Source organism: Rattus norvegicus, chromosome 2 (assembly GCF_021556685.1).
Source record: "Rattus norvegicus strain SHRSP/BbbUtx chromosome 2, alternate assembly SHRSP_T2T, whole genome shotgun sequence".
Taxonomy (NCBI): Eukaryota; Metazoa; Chordata; class Mammalia; order Rodentia; family Muridae; genus Rattus; species Rattus norvegicus.
The window spans coordinates 118,324,982-118,349,560 of NC_141535.1; the positions used below are offsets into that span (position 1 = coordinate 118,324,982).

The following is a 24,579-nucleotide window of genomic DNA, read 5'->3' on the forward strand; positions in this document are numbered from 1 at the left end:
GTGCCTGGAATTTTTTAGATTTAACATTTTCTTTGACTGAGATATCTATTTCTTCTACTCTGTCTTCAGCACCTGAGATTCTCTCTTTCATGCCTTATAATCTGTTTTTATTTCACATCCTACGTTTTTAATTTCCAGTTTTATTTCAGTTTGCATTTTCTTTAGTGATTTTATTTCTTTGTTAAATTCTACTTTCAAGTCTTAAATTGGCTTTATTAATTTATTCAACCGTTCCTGTCTCCATGTATTTCATTAAGGGATTTATACCGTCTTTAAGGCCACTGAGTACATCCATAATTGCTATTTTGAAATCCCTGTTTTGTGTTTCAGCTGTATTGCATTTCTCAGGGTCTTCTGCAATAGGGCTACTTGCTTCTGGTTTATTTGTTATTGATTGTTTTTGTTCTTGTGATGGAGACTAGGCATTTGGAGTTATGGTGTTTGATATATTTCTTGGGTCAATGTCTGGTCTTACCATTGTTGGATAGGTATTCCATTCTTTGGTTGCTGTTACAGTCTTTGGATCCTAGGAAGTTATGGTAGCTGTTGGGTCCCTGGTAGAGAAAGATTCTGCAGGACAGTGGTTACAGAAAGGAATGGAGTTGGGCTAAGAGAGAAGGCTGAGTGGGGCCTCAGTAATGGAGATGGGCTAGAAAGGAACATTCAGAGAGTTGAAGGGAAAGTCTAAGCTGGGTCTGTAGAGGGAGATGGAGTCAGAACTCACAAATGGTGATCCATAAATAATAGGCAGGGGGTGGGCACTGAGAATGACAGGAGTTTGACACCTCAGAGTCTACCTCCAGCGACACACCTTGTCTTCTTAAGAGTTACTAGTGCTGTGATGAAACACCATGACCAAAATCAACTTTGGGAGGAAAGGATTTATTTGGCTTATACATCCAGAATTACAGTTTATTGAGGGAAGTTAAGTTAGGAATCTGTAGGCAGGAGCTGATGATGAAGCCATGGAAGAGTTCTGTTTCCTGGTTTGTTCCTCATGACTTGTGCATCCTGCTTTCTTACAAGACCCAGGACTAGCAACCGAGGATGACCCCATTCTTTTTTTTTTTTTTTTATTAACTTGAGTATTTCTTATATACATTTCGAGTGTTATTCCCTTTCCCGGTATCCGGGCAAACATCCCCCTCTCCCCTCCCCTTCCTTATGGGTGTTCCCCTCCCAACCCTCCCCCCATTGCCACCCTCCCCCCACCAGTCTAGTTCACTGGGGGTTCAGTCTTAGCAGGACCCAGGGCTTCCCCTTCCACTGGTGCTCTTACTAGGATATGCATTGCTACCTATGAGGTCAGAGTCCAGGGTCAGTCCATGTATAGTCTTTGGGTAGGGGCTTAGTCCCTGGAAGCTCTGGTTGCTTGGCATTGTTGTACATATGGGGTCTCGAGCCCCTTCAAGCTCTTCCAGTTCTTTCTCTGATTCCTTCAACGGGGGTCCTATTCTCAGTTCAGTGGTTTGCTGCTGGCATTCGCCTCTGTATTTGCTGTATTCTGGCTGTGGGATGACCCCATTCTTAATGGGCTGTGCCCTAGCATATCAATCACTTAAAAGTATCCTACAGGCTTGCCTACACCCAATTTTATGGAGGCAGTTTCTCACTTAAGGTTTCCTCCTCTCAAGTGACTTTAGTTTATGGCAAATTGACATAAGCACACATCTTGTCCAATAGGGCCAAATCATCTAATCATTCCCAAACAGTTCCACAAGTTTGGGACCAAGTATTCAAATAATTAGCCTATGAAGGTCATTCTAATTCAAACCACCATGGTTAGCTCCAGAAATGTTATCTTTGCTGTTTATTTTCTAACATCTTTGCCTAATGCCTTGTTCTGATTCTGTGTTGAAGACATCCCATTAGGTAAAGCAAATACCTTTCTCCATCTTTTTGGATTGAACTTGTACAGGAGTCTGGCCAGAGTTTCTGGTGGCCTTCACTAACTCTTAACCTGGCTCGAGAATACATGTCTAACTGTGGTCTACTTATTCTGCCCTGAGCTGATGGAATAGCTATTGTATGTGCCAGTTTAGGCTGCCATCGACACTGGGATGGACTGGCCTATGGGATGCTCAAGCCTGGAAACACAGGTGCCAGTTCCTTGTGTCAGTATCTTGTTTCTTTTCCTGTTGTTGTGATAAAAATACCCTAACAGAAGTATCTTAAAGGAAATACCCTGAGAAGTAACTCAAGGGAGGAAGTGTATTTTAGCTCACAGTTCTATGCCACGATCCAACATAGAGGGGAAGTCACAGCAGCAGGAGCTTGAGAGACTTGTTTGCATTGCATCTGTAATTAGAAACAGAAGGGCACCAGTGCGTGCTGCTGCTCAGTCCACAATATAGGCTTGCAGGCAGGGACTCGTAGTTCCTCACTGTAGGTGAGTCATTCCACTTCATATAGCATAATCAAGATAGCCATCCACAGGTATATGCAGAAGCACACTCCCAGGTGATTCTCCTTTCTGTCAAGTTGACAATTACTATGGTCACAGCAGCTTTGAAAACACTGGACATTGGACAACTATGGAGTCCTCCCTTCCTGGGTGGCAATGGAGAGCTGGGATTTCTACCTGTTTGCTCCATGCTGAGTACAGAACAGCATCAAAGGTGTCTGTCAGCTCAAACTCCCTTCACCCAAAGGCCACATGACTACTAGACCTGTGAGAGTTTCGCAGTTGGGAATCCAGTCTGCCAGGGAACTTCTTTAGTATGTCTGGGGCATGTCTGTACTTGTGAATGAATACCTTCCCTCTGGGTAAACTAAGGCACCAGGAGGTATCTTTCTGATCATATGACACTGTCACATGTGCTGAGTCTCCAGTATGGGACTTCTCAGTTCTCTCTGTTAGAGTCACAGAGTCAGGGTTTGTATTTTCTCAGGTGCTGGGTCCTTTTGACTAGTTATCAGAAATGGTACTTGTCTGAAAGGCTGCTTAACTACTGAGTTTATGGAGAGGTAGTAACACAGGGTTCCATGCTCTGTTATAGCAATGACAGTATTAAGAGGATTGCTTTTATGGCAGTGATAAAACTTGTCAAAGAAAGAAATAGAATGAGAGAGGCCAGTGGGCTGCTGTTGTACCTGTCCACATAATGGGGTTTGATCAGACTTGAGGAGCAAGAAAGTTCACATAGCAGCTATGCATTTGGAAGGCGAAGTCATCAAGGGTTAGTGAAGAAGTGGGTCTACAGTCTGAAGGAAGACATCAGGGATTATTCCAGGATTTAGATTAATCCAAAAGGCCAGATAACCATCATTCTCTTTATTGTGTATGTATGTATGTAAGTATGGTTTTTATGTGTGTACATGCCTACACCTATATATGTGTATGCAGAGGTCAGAGGAGAATGTTGAGTGTCTTGCTCTATTATCCTCTACTCTATTCCTTTAATATAGGTTTCTCAGTGAACCTGGAACTACAATGGCAGCCAGTAAACACTGTGATTCTCCTGTCTGCAGCTTCAGGGTGCTGGTGTGTGACCATACATAGTTCTTTACATGGACACTGGGATCCGAACTCAGGTCTTCATATTTACAAACCAGCCTCTCAACTTCCTTATAATGTTTTTACCTAGACCCTATGTATGAGTCAAATAAACCAAATACCACTTGTGTTTCCAATCAATTGCATCATGTTAAAATTGTTTTACTGCTTAAGCACATTACAATGAGCTTGGTCAGCTCTGTTAATAGCCATGCATAAATACATATGGCTAGTTTTAAATTTTGGTTAGCACAGATAAACTTACCTGGCCAATTCAGCCAGAGTATACAGCTGACTTAAATGGTCCAAATATTTTGTAGCATTTTCAAGGAAGTCAGTCCATGACACTGATGTTCAAAATGCATCTCACACTACATCAGTGGTTCTTAACCTGTGGGTCATGAACCCATGGGGATCAAACAACCTTTTCACAGGGGTTGCATATCAGATGTCCTGCGTATCAGACATTTGCATTATAATTCTTATCAGTTGCAAACTTACAGTTATGAAGTGACAATGAAATAATAATATAATTTGGGGTCACTATAACATGAGGAACTGTATTAAAGGGTCACAGCGTTAAGAAGGTTGAGACCGCTGCTCTAGATTAAGAAGCAGATTAAGAGATCTTCATAGGACTTACCATAAAGCTTGATAAAATAGGTTAAGGAGTATGGCAAGTATTTGTATCTCAATGTTTCCATAATTATTACCATTCAATTTCCTAGTAGATTAAACATATCCATTTAGGTTTTACTGGCATTATTTCCTTGGCAAGATTCTCTCTCTTAAAGAGGTGATATAAATATTACTTTATTTCCAAGTCCCTCCTGTTGCTAACAGAACACTAAAGCTGAGCTTAGACCTTCACAACAAACAGTGTGGTTGAGTGTTGAAAGACTATGATGTTAAGTGGCTCACTTAGGAGTTAGGTAGGGACAGCACTGCAAAGCACAGGTGAGCTTGCTCATGTTTTGCTTGGTTATCCTAAGCAGCTTTTCTTATTTAATATCTATGAAATAGTGTCAAGCTAACTTTTTATTTTGCCAGTAAACAACTTACATTTCTTGAGGTAAGTGGGAAACAGCAGAATCTTATGCAAATGAATCCTCTTCCAACCATGAAACTCTGTCACCTTTAACAATCTCCCTAGCCTCATGGATCTTACCTTTCTCTACTGCATGTCCTGGCTAGCGTTGTATTTAATGACCTGTGTGATCCCTGGGTGAAGTGCCATACCTTGTATTTGTTGGATGGGAGACATTCTCTCATGGTATCTGAAGGCTTATGTTCTCTAAAACAAAGGCTTTTTAGAACAAAGCCCACCAAGCAAGGCAGATGGCACACAAGGAGAAACTCCTCCACTTCCCCATGCATACAACACACGCATATTATAAAGAGAGACGGGGAGGCAGCAGAGAGCTCAGTAGGTAAAGGCACTTGTGCCAGACTCTGACAACCTGGTAGAAGGATAGAGCAACTTCCACAAGTCGCCCTGCGACCTGTGCAGCGCATCACAGAATGCACACACACGAGAAAGGACTAAGCAAACGTGAAGGGGAGACAGAACCACCAGCGATGGCTCTGCGATTTGTTGCTGGGGAAGTACGTGGAGATGAAGGTTCTAAGGTCCGAGTCTCTTGAGCCGTCTCCCTATTTCTTCCTTGAATGCTCTCATGCTGGCTGCAGGTATGAATGAAGTGGGTTAATTTTAACACACTGAAGAGGAAGTGGCTTTTGGTTCAGTGCTGGGGTGAAGACGGAGTCAGGGGTAGTAACCCTATCATGGAGGATCTTGAACAGGGAATGGTAACCGATGACAGTGCGGAGAAAAGGGGACCAGAGCAGAGTCTCACAGGGTGAGAAAGTTTCTCATCGAACTTGGAGTATTGACTTGGAGGACTAGACAGCCCGGAAACTAGAGACAAAAACTATGAGCAGAATTTCCAGAAGGCTGAACGGAACCATGGTGAGATCACTGGGTGAGTAAGGAAAGGGAAGGCGTTGCTTTGCTTCTACACAGAGGAGGCAGGGGACTCTGCCACAGAACCAGGAGAAACTGCCCATTATCAGTATAATCAGGCCTGGGCATGATCATGGCACTTGAAAGTCAGGTATCATACAGGGAAAAATGGAAGCATGCTAAATTATTACGAGGCATAAAAGGATAGAGATTCAATTATATTGTTGATTTGGGGTCTGAAATCTTGAGGACAATACGTGACAGGATTAGAAAAATTAGGAGAAATGAAGTTGTTTTTCCCCTTGTTCTCTTCATTGTTAGACAGAAAAAGAGCTTGTTACTTGAGGTGCTTCGGGGATTTAGTCTTAGAGACTAGTAGAAATGTTGGCAGTTCTACTGAGAGCTGGAAGGGTTGTGTTAAAATATCATCTGTATCATCCACTGAGAGGCAGTCATGGGAATGGGGTGTCTGGAACTCAGCTCAGACAATCTCAATCCCATGTAGAAAAGTTCGCCTCTGCATATATTGCTCCAATTGCTCACTACCTAGAGCAGCAGGGCTCCGTCCTTTGTTTGTTAAGCTCTGTGTGCACACATGTGCTTTTCTGCTATAGTGCTGGCGGGGTAAACTACAGGAGAAAGTTTGTGAAAACGAGAATTCTTAACTTGAAAGCAGGGCATGTGTACGTCATCCCAGCCCTTGGGAAGCAGATGTTGATGATAAGTGCATCAAGGCCATCTTCCATTTTATAAGGATACTGTTATTGAGGAAGGATTTCACCAGAGAACTGGACATCATTCTGTGCCAGTCTCAAAGAGCAGATGACCATCCCTACCATCTGGTTTAAGTCTTCATTCTTAATCTGGTCAGTCTGGTCCTGTTCCAAGGCCCATTGGCACAGGACATGCCAAAACAGGGGAATGGAGTGTTGGAGCTCAGCTCAGACAATCTCAATGCCATTTAGAAAAGCTTGCCTCTTCACATGCTGTTCTAATTCCTTACCACCTTAGAATGACCGGGCTCCATCCTTTGTTAAGCTCTGTGTTCACACACATGGTTTTCTTCCAGTTGGTGAAGCTCAGTTCCAGAGCCCACCCCTGTCAGCAGAACTCCTGACTGAATTTTCTTTGGGCAGCTGAGTGAAGTGTCTGAGCCATACATCTAACCTCACACAGAAGCTCTTCTCTTTGCCGTCCCTCTCCTCACTTTGTTCTTCTTCCAGCTTATGCCAGATGCTTATGAGATTAAAACTACAAGTCAGGAAGCAACATTGTCATAGGTTTAAAAAGATGATGATGAATGCATAAAACACAGTTTACTGTTTTAACCAGTTTCAACTGTGCAGCGCATGGTGTTACATTTATATTCTTTTGTAGCCAGCACTACCCCTATGCCCAGAGAGCTTTCATTTTGCAAACCTACAATTATATAACCATCACTCAACTCTGTCTTTCCCTTTCTTCCAGCTCCTATTAAGTAGATATCTTCTTCCCATTTAGGACTTTCATGAACGTGAAGGCATACTGTACCCATCCTTGTGTGTATGTGTGCATTGGGTATGAAGGTATATGTACACATGCACATATGTGGTGGCAAGAAGTCAATGCTGATATCTTCTACTATTGCTTTCAACCTTAGGTTTTGAGGCAGGACCTTTCACTGTGACTGGAACTCAATGGTACAGTTAGACTGGATGAACAGGGCACACTGTCTCTGTATCCCCATTGGTGAGATTATAGGTAATATGTTCCAGGTCCACTTTCTATATGGCCATTGGGAATTGAATTCAGGGCATCATGCTCACATAGCTAGCACTGTACTGACTGAGGCATCTCCTAGCCCCTCATACTTAGTTGTCTTTTTGTGACTGGCTTATTTCACTTGGGATGTCAGAGCTTCTTCCTTGGCAGTAGTACTGGTCTGTTGTCTGTGCTATGCTATTCTGTCTCCACTCATCTTCACTCACCCTTGGGATGCCTCTTTGCTTTGATACTGTAGATGACACTGCTTTCCATCCGGGTGTGGAGACAGCTTTGAGACCTTCCCTTAGGTTCTCCAGGTGTCCAGAAGTATAGATGCCAGATCCTGGGGTGTTTTCAAGTTCTTGAAGCTGGCTCTCTACTAATAGAAGTTTCTAAAAAAAAGTCTCAGTTTTCAATTTGACATATTTTCCTTTCAGAAATGTACAACTTGAAAATATCAGAATTCATTTCAATTTCTACAACTTCAGCCCCATTTTGCCATGTTTCTGAATGGCATTGGTGTCTTGGGAAGCCAGGTGTAGAGGTACACAACCTGTAATCCAGCTCCTGAGAGGCCCAAGTTGGAGAGTTGTGAGTCTAAGATCAGCTTAGCAAGACTATGACTCCTAAGACAAGATTGTCTCAGAGACTCTATAACTTTCTAATTGCTTTAGTTACTAAAGTCTATCTATCTGGTGCTAATCTTGTCTGTGATATCCACTTCTGTTTTCTTCCACCCATGCTTGCTTGTTCATAATAATATTGCTGGAAGAACACAGGTTCCATTTTAATGTGTTGTGTGCTAGAAGAGGGATTAACAGGCCACATGGTATTTTCTGGGTTTTGTTCATGTAAAAAAAATTATGTGTATAGGCATTTTGACTACCTAACATACCATGTATGTTTGTGCACTATGTACATGCACAGACCTCTGGAACTAGAGTTACAGATGGTTGTGAGCCACCTGTAGGTGCTAGGAACTGAATTCTGGTCTTCTAGAAGAGTAGCCAGTGCTTTTAACAGATAAGTTCTTTCTCCAGTCCCTAACAATTCTGTTCTAAGGGCTTTGAGAAATCTTCATATAGTTGAACCAATAGTTGTAGGACTTCTCTTTCTCATATTTTTTCTAGAACTTAATAATTTTAGTCTTTCTAATAATAGCCATTTTCCATGTGTTGGGATCATAGCTCATTGTGGGCTTTTGTTTTACATGTGGGGTGGGGGTTGCGGGGAGCAGGAACATATGTATATGCACCTGTCAAGTCACACGTGTGGCAGTCAGAGGACTTTTGGGAGTCAGCTCTCTTCTTGCATCATGTGGGTTTTGAGGATTGGAGTTGGGTCCTCAGGCACAGTGGCAGGGGCCTTTATTCACTGAGCTGTCTGGTCAGCAGCAAGCAGGGTTTTCAGTTCTGGGGTTAGGTAGCTGCTTCCATACAGCCGTCAGCCATTGTACACCTTCTTTGGTGCAATCTCTGTTTCAGTCTGTTGGCCATTGTCATTCCTTATATGGGGCTCTTTAATGTATTTTCCTGATGTATTCTAGATGCCAACTCTTATCAGAGGTGCACTTTCAAGTATTTCTTCTTTTTTTAAATTGGATATTTTAATTTACATTTCAAATGTTATCCCCTTTCCCCATTTCCTGTCCTTAAACCCTCATCCTATCCCCCTCCCCCTTCCTCTATGAGGGCATTCCCACTCCTTCCCACTTCCCCACCCTGACATTCTCCTACACTGGGTATCTCCAACAAGGCCATCCTCTGCTACATATGCAGCCAAAGTCATGGGTCTGTCCATGTGTTGGATGGTGGTTTAGTCCCTGGGAGCTCTGGTTGGTTGGTATTGTTGTTCTTATGGGGTTGCAAACTCCTTCAGCTCTTTCAGTCTTTTCTCTAACTCTTCCAGTGGAGACCCTGTTCTTCGTTCAATGATTGTCTGTGAGCATTCACCTCTGTATTTGTCATTCTCTGGCAGAGCCTCTCAGAAACAGCTATATCAGGCTCCTGTCAGCATGCACTTCTTGGCATCAGGAATATTGTCTGGGTTTGGTGGCTGTATGTGTTTGGGCTGGATCCCCAGGTGTGGCAGTCTCTGGATGGCCTTTCCTTCAGTCTCTGCTCCACACTTTGTCTCCATATCTCCTCCAGTGAATAATTTTGTTCCCCTTCTAAGAAGGACTGAAGCATCTGTGCTTTAGTCGTCCATCTTCTTGAGCTTCATGTGGTCTGTGAATTATAACTTGGGTATTTCGAGCTTTTGGGCTAATATACACTTATCAGTGAAGATAAGTTCTTTTGTGATTGGGTTACCTCACTCAGGATGATATTTTCTAGTTCAATCCATTTGCCTATGAATTTCATGAAGTCCTTGTTTTTGATAGCTGAGTAATATTCCTTTGTGTAAATGTTCCACATTTTCTGTATCCATTCCTCTGTTGAAGGACATCTGGGTTCTCTCCAGCTTCTGGCTATTATAAATAAGGCTGCTATGAACATAGTGGAGCATGTGTTTTTGTTACATGTTGGGACATCTTTTGGGTATATGCCCAGGAGAGGTATAGCTGGGTCCTCAGGTAGTATTATGTCCAATATTTTGAGGAACCTCCAAACTGATTTCCAGAGTGGTTGTACCAGTCTGCAATCCCACCAACAATGAAGGAATATTCCTCTTTCTCCACATCCTCGCCAGCATCTGTTGTCACCTGAGTTTTTGATCTTAGCCATTCTGACTGGTGTGAGGTGGAATCTCAGGGTTGTTTCTATTTGCATTTCCCTGACTAAGGATATTGAACACTTCTTTATGTGCTTCTTAGCCACTCTATATTCCTCAATTGAGAATTCTCTGTTTAGCTCTGTACCCCATTTTTAAATAGGGTTATTTGATTTCTTGAGTTCTTTGTAAATTTTGGATATTAGTGTCTATTGGATGTAGGGCTGGTAAAGATCCAATTTTATGAGGTCCCATTTGTTGATTCTTGATCTTAGAGCATAAACCATTGGTGTTCGGTTCAGGAAATTTTCCCAAGTGCCCATGTGTTCGAGGCTCTTCTCCACTTTTTCTTCTATTAGTTTGAGTGTATCTGGTTTTATGTGGAGGTCCTTGATCCACTTGGATTTGAGCTTTGGGGTGATAAGAATGGGATCAATTTGCATTCTTCTACATACTGACTGTCAGTTGAACCACTACCATTTGTTGAAAATGCTATCTTTTTTTCCACTAGATGGTTTTAGCTCCTTTGTCAAAGATCAAATGACCAGGGGTGTGGATTCACTTCTGGGTCTTCAATTCTATTCCATTGATCTACCTGCCTGTCTGTGTACCATACAGTTTTTATCGCTATTGCTCTGTAATACAGCTGGAGGTCAGGGATGGTGATTCCCCCAGAAGTTCTTTTATTGTTGAAGATTGCTTTGCTATCCTGGGTTTTTTTTGTTATTCCACAAGAATTTTCAAATTACTCTAAGTTTATGAAGAATTGAGTTGGAATTTTGATGGGTATTGCGTTGAATCTGAAGATTGCTTTTGGCATCTCTTTTTAAAAGTCTTTTTTTCTGCTGTTTATTTCTTTTAGCATACACAACACTTTGGGGAGCCCCTCCCCCTCTTTCTTAAATAAGTTCTTACTGTGTAGACCAAGCTGGCCTTGAACCCAGAGAGATCCCTTGCCTTTATATTTTGAGTACTAGGATTAAAGATATGCACCACTATACCTGGTCTACCTCCCATCCCCCTTTTTGAGACAGTTCTTGATAAGTAGCTCAGGCTAGACTAGAACTACTACCGAGGCTGCAATAGCTGGAACTCCTCTTCCTGCTTCAGCCTTTCAAGTTCTAGGGTTAAATGTCTGAGTCTGACTTACAGGTGAGAGAGACAAAGCATAGAATACCAAAGCCACCAACTTACTGTCACTGAGGCTTAGTGTCTGTTTCCTGAATTTATATCCCTAACCACTCTTCATTTTTGGTAGATTTTTGTCAATTTGACACAAGCTAGTGTCACCTGGGAAAATGGAACCTTGGTTGAGAAAATGTTCCCACTAGAATGACCTCTAGACAAGTCTGTGGAGATGTTTTCTTTGGTTAATGGTTGACGTGAGGTGGCCCAGCCACTGTGGGTGGTGCTATCCCCTGGCAGGTGATTCTGAGTTGTATAAAAGAACAAGTTGAGCAAGCCATGGAGGGGGAGCCAGTAAGCAGTGTTCCTCATGGTTTCTGCTTCTGTTTCTGTCTGACTTCCCCCAATGGGCTGCAGTAGTGGCACAGAAGCCAAACGAACCCTTTCCTCTCCAAGTCCCTTTTGTGTGTGGTGTTTATCACAGCAAAAGGAAGAAAAAGGACAATAAATATCTTTTGGGGAAAGGACTGGTAATCTTTATCTTCATTTTCTGGTATTCTTTTACTTGGTCAATTCCTAGAGGCAGAATAACTTGGTCAAGGGCTACATAGAATTTCTGACTCCTAAGTCATGTCTATCACCCTCTGTGAGGTTCATTCCAAGCCAAGTTTATACCACACTTGGAAGAGCCTGTCTGTTCACTGGCACCTGCCAGTTAATAACCTTGAGTTTTCTTTTTTTTTATATATCTATATATAGCTGCCTTATTTTTTTCTTTATTTACTTGAGTATTTCTTATTTACATTTCGATTGTTATTCCCTTTCCCAGTTTCCGGGCCAACATCCCCCTCCCCTTCTATATTGGTGTTTCCCTCCCCATCCTCCCCCCATTACCGCCTTCCCCCCAACAATCACCTTCACTGGTGGTTCAGTCTTGGCAGGACCCAGGGCTTCCCCTTCTACTGGTGCTCTTACTAGGATATGCATTGCTACCTATGAGGTTGGAGCCCAGGGTCAGTCCATGTATAGTCTTTAGGTAGTGGCTTAGTCCCTGAAGCTCTGGTTGCTTGGCATTGTTGTACATATGGGATCTCGAGCCCCTTCAAGCTCTTCCAGTTCTTTCTCTGATTCCTTCAATGGGGGTCCCGTTCTCAGTTCAGTGGTTTGCTGCTGGCATTCGCCTCTGTGTTTGCTGTATTCTGGCTGTGTCTCTTGGGAGCGATCTACATCCGGCTCCTGTTAGCCTGCACTTCTTTGCTTCATCCATCTTGTCTAATTGGGTGGCTGTATATGTATGGGCCACATGTGGGGCAGGCTCTGAATGGGTATTCCTTCTGTGTCTGTTTTAATCTTTGCCTCTCTATTCCCTGCCAACCTTGAGTTTTCTATCTTGGACTGATGAAGACAGTCTAAGGTCTGGAGCTCTGATAAACAGATCAAGGCAGTGCAGTCCGAGACAATGTGGAGGTGTTGAATACAGCAACGGTCACACCCCATTCTTGTTTCTCGATCCATACATAAGTGAACTCCATGTTATCATAGTGCTGTCATTGTGAGTGTACACTAGAGCCACTCATGCCAAGATCTGGAAGCCAGTAAGTCCGGTCACAGATGCCCATCCAAATGTGGCCTCATTTGGACAATTGCTGCCACGGCCAATATTTATAGCATTTCTCAAGCTTTTAGGCAGTTAAAAGCCCTTTTATATTAACAACCTTATATTGCTCTGTGGTTTAAAATAGCACAGAAATCTCTCCTGCTCACATAGGTTTTTACCTAGGTATATGTATTGTATGTGCAGTGTTAGGCTGTATTTTCAGTAATGGGGACAACTGAACCCTGGTTTTTATTCCTGAAAAGATACTTTCTTTACTATCACCCTGAATTCAAAAAGCAATGGACAAGTGGCCAGGAAGTCTAACCCTGTTTTTTTATTTAGGAAGGTTGAGGGCACTTCTATGGCAATTCTGTTGCAATAGCAGAGGGTAAAGGACTTCAATTATATCTGAGGCATTTGGGTGACTTTGATTAGAAATATAACAGTATCCCATGCGATGGGACGAGGCGGAAGCACCCATCCCTTTGTGGGTGTCTGCCGAAAGAGCTTTTTTCACTGGTGTCTGAGAGCATCTTCACTGAGTCCCGTATTTCACTGGGCCTCACTAAAGTTCCAAGTTTTAATTCCGGTTACAGCTTAGACTCTAAGCTGCTTTAGGTTCCTAGCAGAATTGCCTTGCTGGTCAGGAACCCGAAGCAGAGGATAAACACGGTCTTCCGCAGTGCAGCATTGGGAGCCTGTGCTGTTTGTGATTCTTTTTCATTTTTCAGTTTTTAAGTGCGGCTCGGTAGAAGCCTTATCCTGAACACAATGCCACCGTTAATAGCGAATGAAATGACTGAGACTGAGTGGGGGGGTGGGAGGGAAGGAGTAGGCGGAAGGATTTCGAGCCGACCACTGCAAACCACAGGCTGCAATTATCTGCAGCTGAGAACAAGTCGCTTTTAATGTGTCCATTTGGCCAAACGAGGGAGAATTATAGAGACTGCTCTCCTCTCCCGTCCTCCACTCTGTCTTCTTCTCCATCTTTATGTAGTTTACCATCCATAATTTCAGGATGTGTTTTGCCTCTTTAAGCTGTTTTATCTATAGGCTTATGAGGTCAGTCATGTGTGAATTCCTTTGTTAGTCATCTCACCTTTTGCCTTGATGATAGAAAATTGATCAGGCCTAAAGTACAAGCTCAATAGACAACCCTCTTGGTCCTTTGTCTAGGAGAACAGCTACATTGAAGGCCACGAGCAGGTAGCTATTAATATGACAGGCGCTCTATCTCCCACTGTAATTTATAATGAAATACCTAATCTCCATTATTTTGATCCAAGCAGGCGATCCCATGAAAAAGTCTTTTCATCCAGTTCCCAATGGCTGTTGCATGAGAAATGGCAAACCAATAATTTTTGTCAAGTTTTTTAAGCCAACAGAAATGCTTTTCCACGGCTGCGGTTTCAAAAGGCAGAGATAAAGCTCATTCACCGCGATGAATGGAAAAGCCATCTGGGGTTTTCTTTTTGACTTCCTTCCCTTTTCTCCATCCTTGTAATCAAATTTGAGCAAAATGAAATGGGGCTTTCTATGAAAGTACCTTTTGTTGATCTGAACGAGCTGGTAATTTACAAAATACCCTTCCTTTGTGAGGAAGGCTAAAGAAAAAAAGAATCCGTAGCTTTTAAAGCTGGGCCTTAGTGGGACTCTAAATGCAATGAAAGCAGTCTGTGTGGAGAGATTGAAATGCATTTCAAAGCCAGGCCTGACTAGGGGGGCACGGAGAACAGATCTATGAGCTTTCCCGAGGAAGGGAAAAAGTGAATGGAGAGTGGGATTGAAGCGGGAGCTGTGGACCCGGTGTTGAAGTTACCGTGGTTCTGTGGATTCAGTCGTCTCCAGTTGGGGCTGAAGTTGGATGTCTTGCTGTCCAGGAAGACTGAGCAGCCTGGCTGGAAAAGTTTGGAGCTCTGCGTGATTGTAAAGAACGAGGCTGTGATGATTCTTCAACTTTCTCCTTTCTCTACGGTGTGCTGGGATCTTGTGGGAACTACCTCGAGAGAACCGGGGGATGTGAATTTCCCGTCGAATAACACTTACTTTCCTCTTCTTTTTGCCTGCTAGATTTCTTCGCACCACCCCTCTTCACCCCTTGGAACCGGAAGGATGTGGATAGATGTCTTAAGAACAGTGAGTAATATGTGCTGTTTTCTTCCATGCCTGTTCAGGGTTCGTCGCAACAGAGCTGAGGGTCGCTTGTTGGAAGAGTTCGAAATAACCGTGTATGCCTTGAAGGGAAGGGGAATTCCTGCCATTTTTTGCGTTGTTTGATGTGAATTCTGGTTGACAGTCTGTTCTTTACTGGTGACAGTCAGTGCTCTCACTGCTGCTTCCTCTTGTGTTCTGTGTGATGGTGAGCGTTGAAGAGCATGGAACATATGCATGCTAGCTTAGCAGTCTAATACACAATGTGATCATCACAGGCTCTAGCTCTGAGGTGATTCTGTGTGCCGAGCACCCCTTGTGCATTGCAGTTTTAATTTACAGTCACGATGATTTCTCTTCATCTATGCATGAAGTAAAACTGTATTATAAATTATGCGAGCATATTTCTTCACAATAAACATCCAGAGAGAGGCAAGAGTTGTTTTGCTGCTAAAAACCAAACTGTTTTAAAGGTGACTTAAGCGCAATGTCGTCATTTAAATATTTCAATGAACTATAATTAAAATAACAAATGTAGTTTCCTGTTTGAGAGAGTGAGGAGTGCCATTTTTTTAACTTCCTGAAAGTCAGACAGATCTGTTACCTGAAACATTATACTTTGGATTAGAGCGGATGCCACACACAGGTAATCTTAAAAGGGCAAACGGAACATTGGCACCTGCGAGTAGCCACAGTGTTATTTTAAGTTTGAGAGGTAGCTAGCCACAATGAAGCCAATGAGCACAGCCTGTTTTGGTGTCTCAGGGTGGCAGGAGAAGTATTTATGTTGAAGACCACATTTCTAAGGGGGGGGGCGGCAGAACCCCACAGAGGCAACCTTCCCATTTCCAGAGCCAAGAGCAAAACAACAGCAGTGAGGTCAGGGGCTTTAAGAACTGTTTAACCCTTTAGACTCCTGGCTGGAGGTCTGCTGTTTTTTTAAACAGAGATGGTGAAATGTAGAAGACAGGACTCAGGTGGTCTCACAGGAGTCTTGATGAGGGACAAGCCCTGTTCCTCTGGCTGTTTGTCCCATGGAATCTGAATTCCCAGAAGTTTGTCTCAGACAGGTCTGTTTTCCACACTCCGATGGGTTCTTTTTCTCAACTTCCTAAAGGCACATCTCTGCCTTGTGGTTTTGAGCAATTACTGCCTCCTAATGCCTGACTTGAGAACAGCATGTCTGGCAAGCTACCATGAGGGTGGCACTGGGGTACTGCTTTGTGCTGGTATTGCAGCTTCAAGGGGTTTTCACTCTGATTTATAACAGTTTCTAGAGAAAGAGACTGAAACATGGGGGACAGGGCTTAGGGCAGGAGGAAGAGCAGGTCAGCGTGTGTGGTAGTCTATCTCCGTGAGGTGGTGTGGTGCTCTATGTGCTAACACTGTCAGTATCTGGAAGTGATGCTGTACACTGTGGACACTCATCATTGCTGACCCTCAGCAGTGATTATGTGTGCTGTTTGCTGGTCTTGTTCGTGTATAATCAATAGTTTATTTTTGGTAAGTTTTCTCAGAGCTTACCTGTGAGTGCTTCTACTGGGATGGACATACTTTATGTTCTGTGAAGTGTCTCTGCAAAGAAAGTATTAGAAATGCGTTATCAGACCAGAAAGCCCTTAGGGCTTAACTGTTCAGCCTATGGACGATTAACTGTCTGCTTAAAAATTTGAGACTTTTTGATGGCTCTTGTTAGTAAAGCGGTGAGAATTCCCTCTTCCATCTGGTTTAAACAGTGTTCTGTAAGACTGGTGTCTGTGTGCTGGGGACCTAAAGAGCTGGTTAATCCCTGAGTAGTGACCAGGTCACCTGGATCACTGCATTTCTGGCTTGCAAGCCTCCTATTCTTTGACATAACAACAGGTACACTACATATTTTATATTTTGTAAAGTCAAAGCAACCACCAATCAGCTAATCCATGGATCTTAGGAACCTAAGATCTATGTGGTACCCTCAAAAGTTACAGGAAGAGGGAAAGGTGAGAGTTCTGAGAGGCGTTGATGTGTCTGAGACTTGTTTGCAGGTTTTGGTGTCCTGCCTGCTTGTGAGGGCTGCTGGGGCCTTTTGTCAAGACCCAAGGCTGCTCTCTGCCTAGAAATGCCACCAAACTTTTCCAGTGTTCTGTAGGGACTTGTCCGACCTGAGCAGAGGAGGAGGATGAAGATGAGGATGAGGAGGAGAAGGAGGAAGGGGAGGGGGAGGGGAGGGAAGAGGAGGAGGTTGGAGCTGGACTTTACCTTTCCAGGCATGTCAGGGTCTGTGCCCTGAGGTTCTGATGGTCCCCAAGCTGCCCTACGGGTGGGTGGAGAGCTTGCTTTGTTCTCAGGGTTCAGAAAAGGGACTGCCTAGTCTTAACTCTAGGCTCTGTGGGCGCTGCTCTGGGCTGGTCACTGTCACATTGGTAGACCCTCACTCTGTTTAGGTATCAGATGGGACGCCTCTGGGAAGATGTGAGAGGCGACCTCTCCTTGGAAACATGATCGGTCCAATCACCTTATGTGGTGATGATGAGCAATGGGTTTTCTCAGACATGGACATCACTACAAATCCAGAGGCATCGGGTTCTGACGGCAGTGAGAACAAAGCACACTCGAGTTCTGATCAACACTAAGATTGGTCCAGTGACGTCATGACTCTGGAGGGAAAAGCACCAACTGCCACCATGCATTAAAACTGTAGTGGAAAGATGGATGATCCAATTCAGAACATACATTCTCTTGTAGCCCCACCTTCTGCATGGGTTTTGACGTAGCAGCTGTAAATAATTAGGTCTAAGACTCAGGGACAAAGGAGCCACATACATAAAAAGGTCACGTATTAATTTTTTTTGAGACAAGGTTCTTTTGACTCCGTGTTTACTGTGGCAGAAACAAAAGTGGGAAACCCTGTCATCCCACACAGAAAGTACGTCATTCACGATGCTGCTCACTCTCAGGTTTAAAGCCACGGACTCACAGAGGGGAAAGCAAGGTCAGAGGGAGTCTGCACTGACGTCTGATCATACGGGCATCGGAAGGGTGTACTGACTAAACAAAGGCCTATGCTCTGCTCATGCCTAAGTAACCTTTGTGGTAACACAGATGTCTGGGGCTCCTCTCCTGCCTTGTGCATGCATATCTTCTGTCTTAGTTTGTTTTCTGGTACTGTGATAAACCCCCCTGGTTTAAGGGAGAAAGGGTTTATTTATGCTCAGTATGGGCAGGGAAAGCATGGCAGTGGGAGCTTGAGGGAGCTGGTCATGCTGTGTCCAGTGCTGGAAAGCTGAGAAGGGTCAGCACAGGCTACTGCCAAGCTCTGTTTTGTGATCCAGTCCAGGATCCTATCCAGGGAATGCCGCCATCCACCGTAGAGGAGTCTCCGTAGCTCTATCAGTGTAGTCAAGGGGCTGTTTCTAAGTTAATTCCAGATCCATTCAAGTTGACAACACGCACTAGAACCACACCCTCTTTCTAGTTTTTGTCACAAGACAGTTCAGAGCCACAGACCTCAGTTCTCCTCTGAATTTGTAAAAGTGAATCTGCTTTCCGGATGAAAGAGCACTCAGTGGAGATGTTCCTACGGGAGGGGAGGATTTACTTTGCACAGTTCATCAAACTTTCTTGAGCACCCCTGGGTTTCAGAGCACTTTCTTAGCTGGTTAGCAACAGAGGTCTTCCTTTTAACCCTTTCTTCACAGTCCACTCAGCTCTCCCAGGTGTCAGGCTCTGCTTCTGGACCCCCCTCTTCTGTCTCCATCTTTAACCCACTCACGTGGCAGCACACAGGAGTAGTCCAGTTTGTCTCAGCACCCAGAACTAAACATGCCTTAGTCCAGCGCCAAGCTCAGCTTAACCCCTAAATCCTGTATGGCAACAGTTCCTATCCTGCTTCGTGGCAATGACCATCCTGTGTGGATACAGACAAGCCCACCACCCATTTTCCTTGAAGGAAAAGCACATGGGTCTTTTAGACACTGCCCTGAAAGCATATTCTTCAGCAGGACTTTAAACAGGATACAGGGACTATCTCTCCAACAGTGTTGCTCAGAGGTTCCATTGTCTCTAGTTGCTGTAGTGACTGAATCAAAGGTTAAAACCCAAACCCAAACCAAACCGAATGACTTATAAAAGCATTAGTGTACATGGGGCTAAGATCAAGTTCTTAAAGACTAGATCTGAGCAGAAAGCTCAGGTGGGGCAAGAACAGTTAGAACATGGGAAGAAAATAAAGGAAAACCAACTTGCCAAGAAGCAGCCCACTGTGTCTTACTTGCCTGTGCATATCTTACAGATTTCATTCCTGTGGCCATGAGAAGTGATACTCGAAATATGCACACTAAACAAGCAAAGGCAGGCTTATGCCAGAGGTCATATCTAGGAATAGAAGATGGCTGGGAGGCCTTGAGAGATGGCAGCTGCATCTTCAAGATCAACGCAGAGTAGTTGTGACATCTGCCATGAGGCGGTAGTTGCACAGTACAGCATTTTCTGTATAGATTTTCTTTTAAGTCCTTTGCTTCTGCCTTTGGTTTAAATACTTGGTGTTATGTGGTTTAGAGAGCCTTGAACTTGATTGTCGACCACTATGGGTCTTCTAGGAGATGATGTCAAGAACATCCTCCACATGCTGACGACATTGCTCGGGTTGTCATACTGAAGGCTCAACCTCAATGCCCATTGCTGATGGCAGACTCCTTCCACAGTGCTGTGAGCCAGGTCAGAGCTGGAGGCGCCTTTCCTCCCAGTAAGATAGCTGCCGACAGAGTTGGTATTGAGTATACATGCTAGACTACGGGGCACTTAGAACCATGAACATAATGACTTGCAGACTCTCAGTTGTTATTGTTATGAAGAGAGGGAAGGCTAGGCACTGTCCTGACAGCTTTAAGGTGGAGCCAGCGGGACACCCTTAGATGAAGATCTAAGCACAGCTTTGCAGTGCTGAAAACCCAGACCCAGAGCCTGAAGGGATCACGTGCCCCTCTGACCTCCTAGGGAACTGACATCTTTCTAGATATAAACTTCCTTAGACACATAGCAAGTGCTTGGCCGTCTACATTTTATAAATAACATCTATAACACAATCTCACCCCCCTCTTTTTGGGGGTTGTTAGGTGTGGCCAAAGAGAAAAATCACTTTTTATAACCTCCTAGTCATTTTAAAAATGGGAAAAAAAATCACTGTCTTTTAATTTTTTAAAAATGAATTATTATTTATTGTAGGTGTATGGCTGTTTCGACTGCTTGTATTTCTGTGGGGCTTGCACATACCTGGCTGCCCACAGAGAAGGAATTGGATCACTTGAGCGTGGAATTACAAGTGGTATGAGCCACTATATCAGGTGCTGGGAATCGAACCCATGCCCTTTGCAGGAATGATAATCTTAACCACTGAACTCTCTCTCCTGCAAGTCACTCTTTTTTGTTGGATAGAGGCTCCCATGTAGCACAGGTTAGCCTCAAACTTGCTATGTTAGCTGAGGATGACCTTGTACTCCTAAGCTCCTTCCTCTAGCTCTCGAATCATGCACATCATGCCTGGTTTATGCAGTGCAGGGGACCAAACCCCAGGGTTTTATTCATGACAAGCACTGAGCTATACCTTAGACCCTGAACAAATAACATTTATGGTTTTCCAAGAAACCCCAGCTGTCTGTAGGGGTAATACAACCCGCCATCTGGGCAGTGAGACAAGATGAACCAAGGGTTATAGGGACAGAGGGAGGAATGGGGAGAGAAAGGGAGAGCTGTGAACACAAAGTTTTAAAGTAAGTCACTCATTCTGAGGCTTTAAAGGTGTTTATTTAGTATCCAGTCTGTGCTTTTAGGGGACAGAAAGTCTTTGTAACCTGAAGTCATACAATTTTGGAGAGGCACATTGCTTTGGTGAGTTGGAGCCTGGATTATCCACCACGAGGGAGAGTCATGGGATGAGACAGCCACTCAATTCTGGCTGTGGGGATCATTGGGTTTCTATTTATAATTTCAAAACTCCCTTGATATATTTAGTATAGAAACATAATTGTGCATTTTGGGAAAAGCGCAAAAATGCCATTGTTTTAATGACTGAGGGAGTGTAAGCGAGGACCCTACATGCTCATCATGGATTGCTTCCTGGGTCAGTCATCCTCACCACTTAGAAGGCTCTGAGAGAGGTGTAGGCATCTTAGGATGCATTTGGTATTAGGAGAGTGATGAGATTTTGTATATTCATTTAAAGAGGATCTAGGGAGCCCAAAGATGGCTCACATATACGTTAAAATAGGCAAAAAGCATTTTTCACCTCAATGTGAGTGGTTGAGGGGAGTGGACAGAGAAGAGCCTTCCTAATGATCATTCTACGGAGCTTTGCTAGGGAAAAGGAGGAAAACTCAGAGCCAGGGTAGAACTGAGAAACCAAGGGAGAGGTTTTTTTTTTTTGTTTGTTTGTTTTAAAAATTGGATGAAGGGAACCCTATTTGTTATTTTGTTTCATTTATTGCACATTTTCATTAACCATACATGATACTGTGTTACTTAAGGTCATTTTCATAAAACATGTATTGTACATGATTGTATTCCTTTAGTGTGCCTTATCCTCCTTTTCCTCCCCACTGCCTCCAGTTAGCTCCTTCCCACTCTTTCCTGTTAGCCCCCCTATTGCCTTTTGTTAACTCCTCCCCATTTCCTGCCATTAATCCCTCCCCACTGCCTCCTGTTAGCCCCTCCCCATTCCCTCTTGTTAGCCCCTCCCCACTCCCTCCTGTTAGCCTACTAGGGTCCCCTAGAAGTTTTGCTTTACTTTCATGTCAAATATACTTATATAATTTTATGTATCTATGTAGAATCTAGAAACTACATATGAGAGAAAACATACAATATTTGTCTGACACTAAGTTCACTTAAATACAACTGTCTCTAGTCGCATACATTTCCCTGCAAATAACATGACTTCATTCTTATTTTTGGTTGAAAAAAATCCCATTGTGTATGTGAACCACCGTTTCCTTACCCATGTCTGCTGTTGGGCACCTACATTGGTTCCATGTTTTAGCTGTTATAGTCGTTCTGCAGTAGACATTGATGTGCATACATCTCTGTAATATGCTGACCTGGAGTCTTTGAGGTAAATACTCAGGAGCTGTACAGCTGAATCACTGGGAGATTTAGCTTGGGAATTTTGAATCTTTACACAGATTTTCATGAAGGTCAGAGTAGTTTATATTTCCTCTAGCAGAGTAAAATGGCCCCTATGCCCACATCTATCCTCTTACTGTAAGGGCTCGAAAATCACTGAAAGATCCCAGACTTAGGTAGTATGCAAAAACAAAGAGCATTTATTCTGCAGAAACAACCAGCATGCGGGGGTCAGCCTTCACATGGCAACCCTAGACAAAGGCACACAGGCCTTCTTATAGGGAACTGGGGGACTATCTAGAAGGATTAGGTAATCTAAAATTTCAGGGTGCATCTGGGGGGAGAGTCACAGGTGGTCAGTGGTCTGCATTCCTATGTCATGAATGTTTAACCATATGATGAACTAGGACTGCCCAGCACAGAAGGGTCATTCTGAGATAAGATAGTTCCCCATTTTTGTGGTTATCCCAGCGATGTTCTTTGGGAGGGGGTTTTATGATCTTGTTCTGGATTTTATAGTCTGTCCCTGGAACTGGTGTCTTACAGCCTTTTTAAAAATTAGGCCTGGTCCTTAAATGGAGCTACATGGCATTTATGTTGTCCTTCCACTAGCATTTGGGGGTTTTGTTTGTTTTTGTTTTGTTTTTGCAATGATCGCTATTCCACCTGGGGTAAGAAAGTCTCAGTACAGATTTGGTGCACGTTTCTCAGAAGGTTGGAGGCCGAGCACTTTCCTTGCGTTTATTGACCATTTACATTTTGTCTTTTGAGAATTGTCTATTCACTTCATTAGCTCATTTACTAGTTGGGATGTTTGCTTTCTTATTTAGTTATCTAAATTCTTTGTGTATTTTAGATATTAATCCTCTGTCCAATTCCAGCTAGCAAGGATTTCCTCCCATTCTGCAGGCTATATCCACTTGGTTAACTGCCTCTCTTGCTGTACAGAGCCTTTTAGTTTCATGAGTTTGCCTTCGTTAGCTGGCACAGACAAGGTGTTTTAATACCTTTAATGTTCTTTCATGAGACAGTCTGGGGTAGCTACAAGAGGACACCTAGAAGAGGCTCAGGAAAACCAAGTTAACTTCAGTCATTGCTCTAACCCAACAGTTATTCACATACATGCGTGTGTGTGTGTGTGTGTGTGTGTGTGTGTGTGTGTGTGTGTGTCCGTGTCCAAGGGAGCCAGTTTAACACCGTAGGTAGGGAACTGAGAGAGAGTAATTCAGGGTGCGGTACATAAGTAAGTGAGAGAGAACTTAGTTGGTATATTTGGCTGTCATTGGGAAGGTCAATTCAAAGCAAGGCCATCAAGACTGGGGACTTCTAGCCTATATACAGGTGTGTTGAGGCAATGGGAAAGTATAAAGGTTTAAAATTGAAATATATTATGAAGTGGAATGTGAGCTAAAGAACACATAGTCTTGGGTTAGATCTTGGGTATTCAATGAGGTTGTCTCTAATGTTAGCAAGCTAGAAATGATTCAGTTCATCAAAGTAGCATGAACAGAAGTATGAGGAGTAAATGTTGGGTTGGGAATGATGTCATGGATAACTTTCCCAAACGAAAGGAACTCACGAGGCAGCAGAGAGTTGAAGCTCAGAATGTAGTTGGCTGTATGGTGCCGTGTTGGATGTTGGGTTATTAGGTAACTGTGATAAAAGATCTGGAAGGAGATGTTCAACTTGTTTTACTGGGGGGACTTAAATTTCTGGCTTAAAAACTTATTTTACTTGATATTTATTTATTTAATTTATTTATTTTTTGGCAACATGCAAGCCATGGAATTCCTGTGTGGATCAGAAGGTAACTCAAGGGAGTAAGAGTTGGTTCTCCCAGGAGCTGTGCTCTATGGATTAAGCTCAGGTCATTGGACTCAAGTGCTTTTATCTAGTAAGCCAGTGGCTCTCAACCTTGCCAATGCTGCAACCCTTTAATATAGTACCTCAGGTTGTGGCGACCCTCTCAACCATAAAATTATTTTCATTGCTACTTCACAACTAGGATTTTGTTATTATTATGAATGTAAATATCTGATATGTGGGATATCTGATATACAACTCCTGTGAAAGGGTCATTTGACCACCAAAGGGGTCCCGACCAACAAGTTGAGAGCCCCTGCACTAAGTCACCTCACTGGCCTTGTTTTTGCTTAAAAAATACTTATTCAACTTTTAATTATGTGCAAGAATGTATATATCTATGTGTAGATGGCACATAGAGGCCAGAAGATGGCATCAAGTTCCCGGGAGCTGGAGTTACAGGCTACTGTGAGCCAACTGGCATGGCTTCTAGCAATCCACCTTGGATCCATCCACTGCAAGGGCAACAGGAGCTCTTAGTTGTGTAGGCAGCCTCCAGTCCTGGTTTAATTCCACAAGCAATTGGAAGGTTTGTGAACAAGAGAAAAGAAGAAGAAGAAGAAGAAGAAGAAGAAGAAGAAGAAGAAGAAGAAGAAGAAGAAGAAGAAGAAGAAGAAGTTGTTGTTGTAGTAGTAGTATGAGTCAGAGATCTGTGTCAAGAAAAAGAGCTTAGCAACCAAACCAGAACTTTGTGGAGAAGACAGTCCATGAAAGCACTTCTGGGCAGCAAGACACAGTCAGCGGAAGGGACTTCGAGGCCCATTGAGGTGGTGGTGCTGGGAGGAAAGACCAAAGGCCAGCTCGCCATTGCATCAGAGCTTTATCTAGTGTTGG

The 24,579-nt window shown here is 43.4% G+C and overlaps 1 protein-coding gene across 5 annotated transcripts in view; it reads left to right on the plus strand.

Moving 5' to 3' along the window:
* Window positions 1–24,579, plus strand: part of LOC103691527 (uncharacterized) — a 618,188-nt gene that overhangs the window by 85,352 nt on the left and 508,257 nt on the right. For 3 of the 5 annotated variants that reach the window (XR_015671560.1, XR_015671553.1, XR_015671550.1), the window contains exon 2: window positions 14,707–14,772. The gene's annotated coding sequence lies outside the window, so the exon portion shown is untranslated. Of the gene's footprint in view, window positions 1–14,306; window positions 14,611–14,706; window positions 14,773–24,579 lie in introns of those variants that run through there. The other 2 variants (XR_015671561.1, XR_015671551.1) reach the window with 2 other exon arrangements.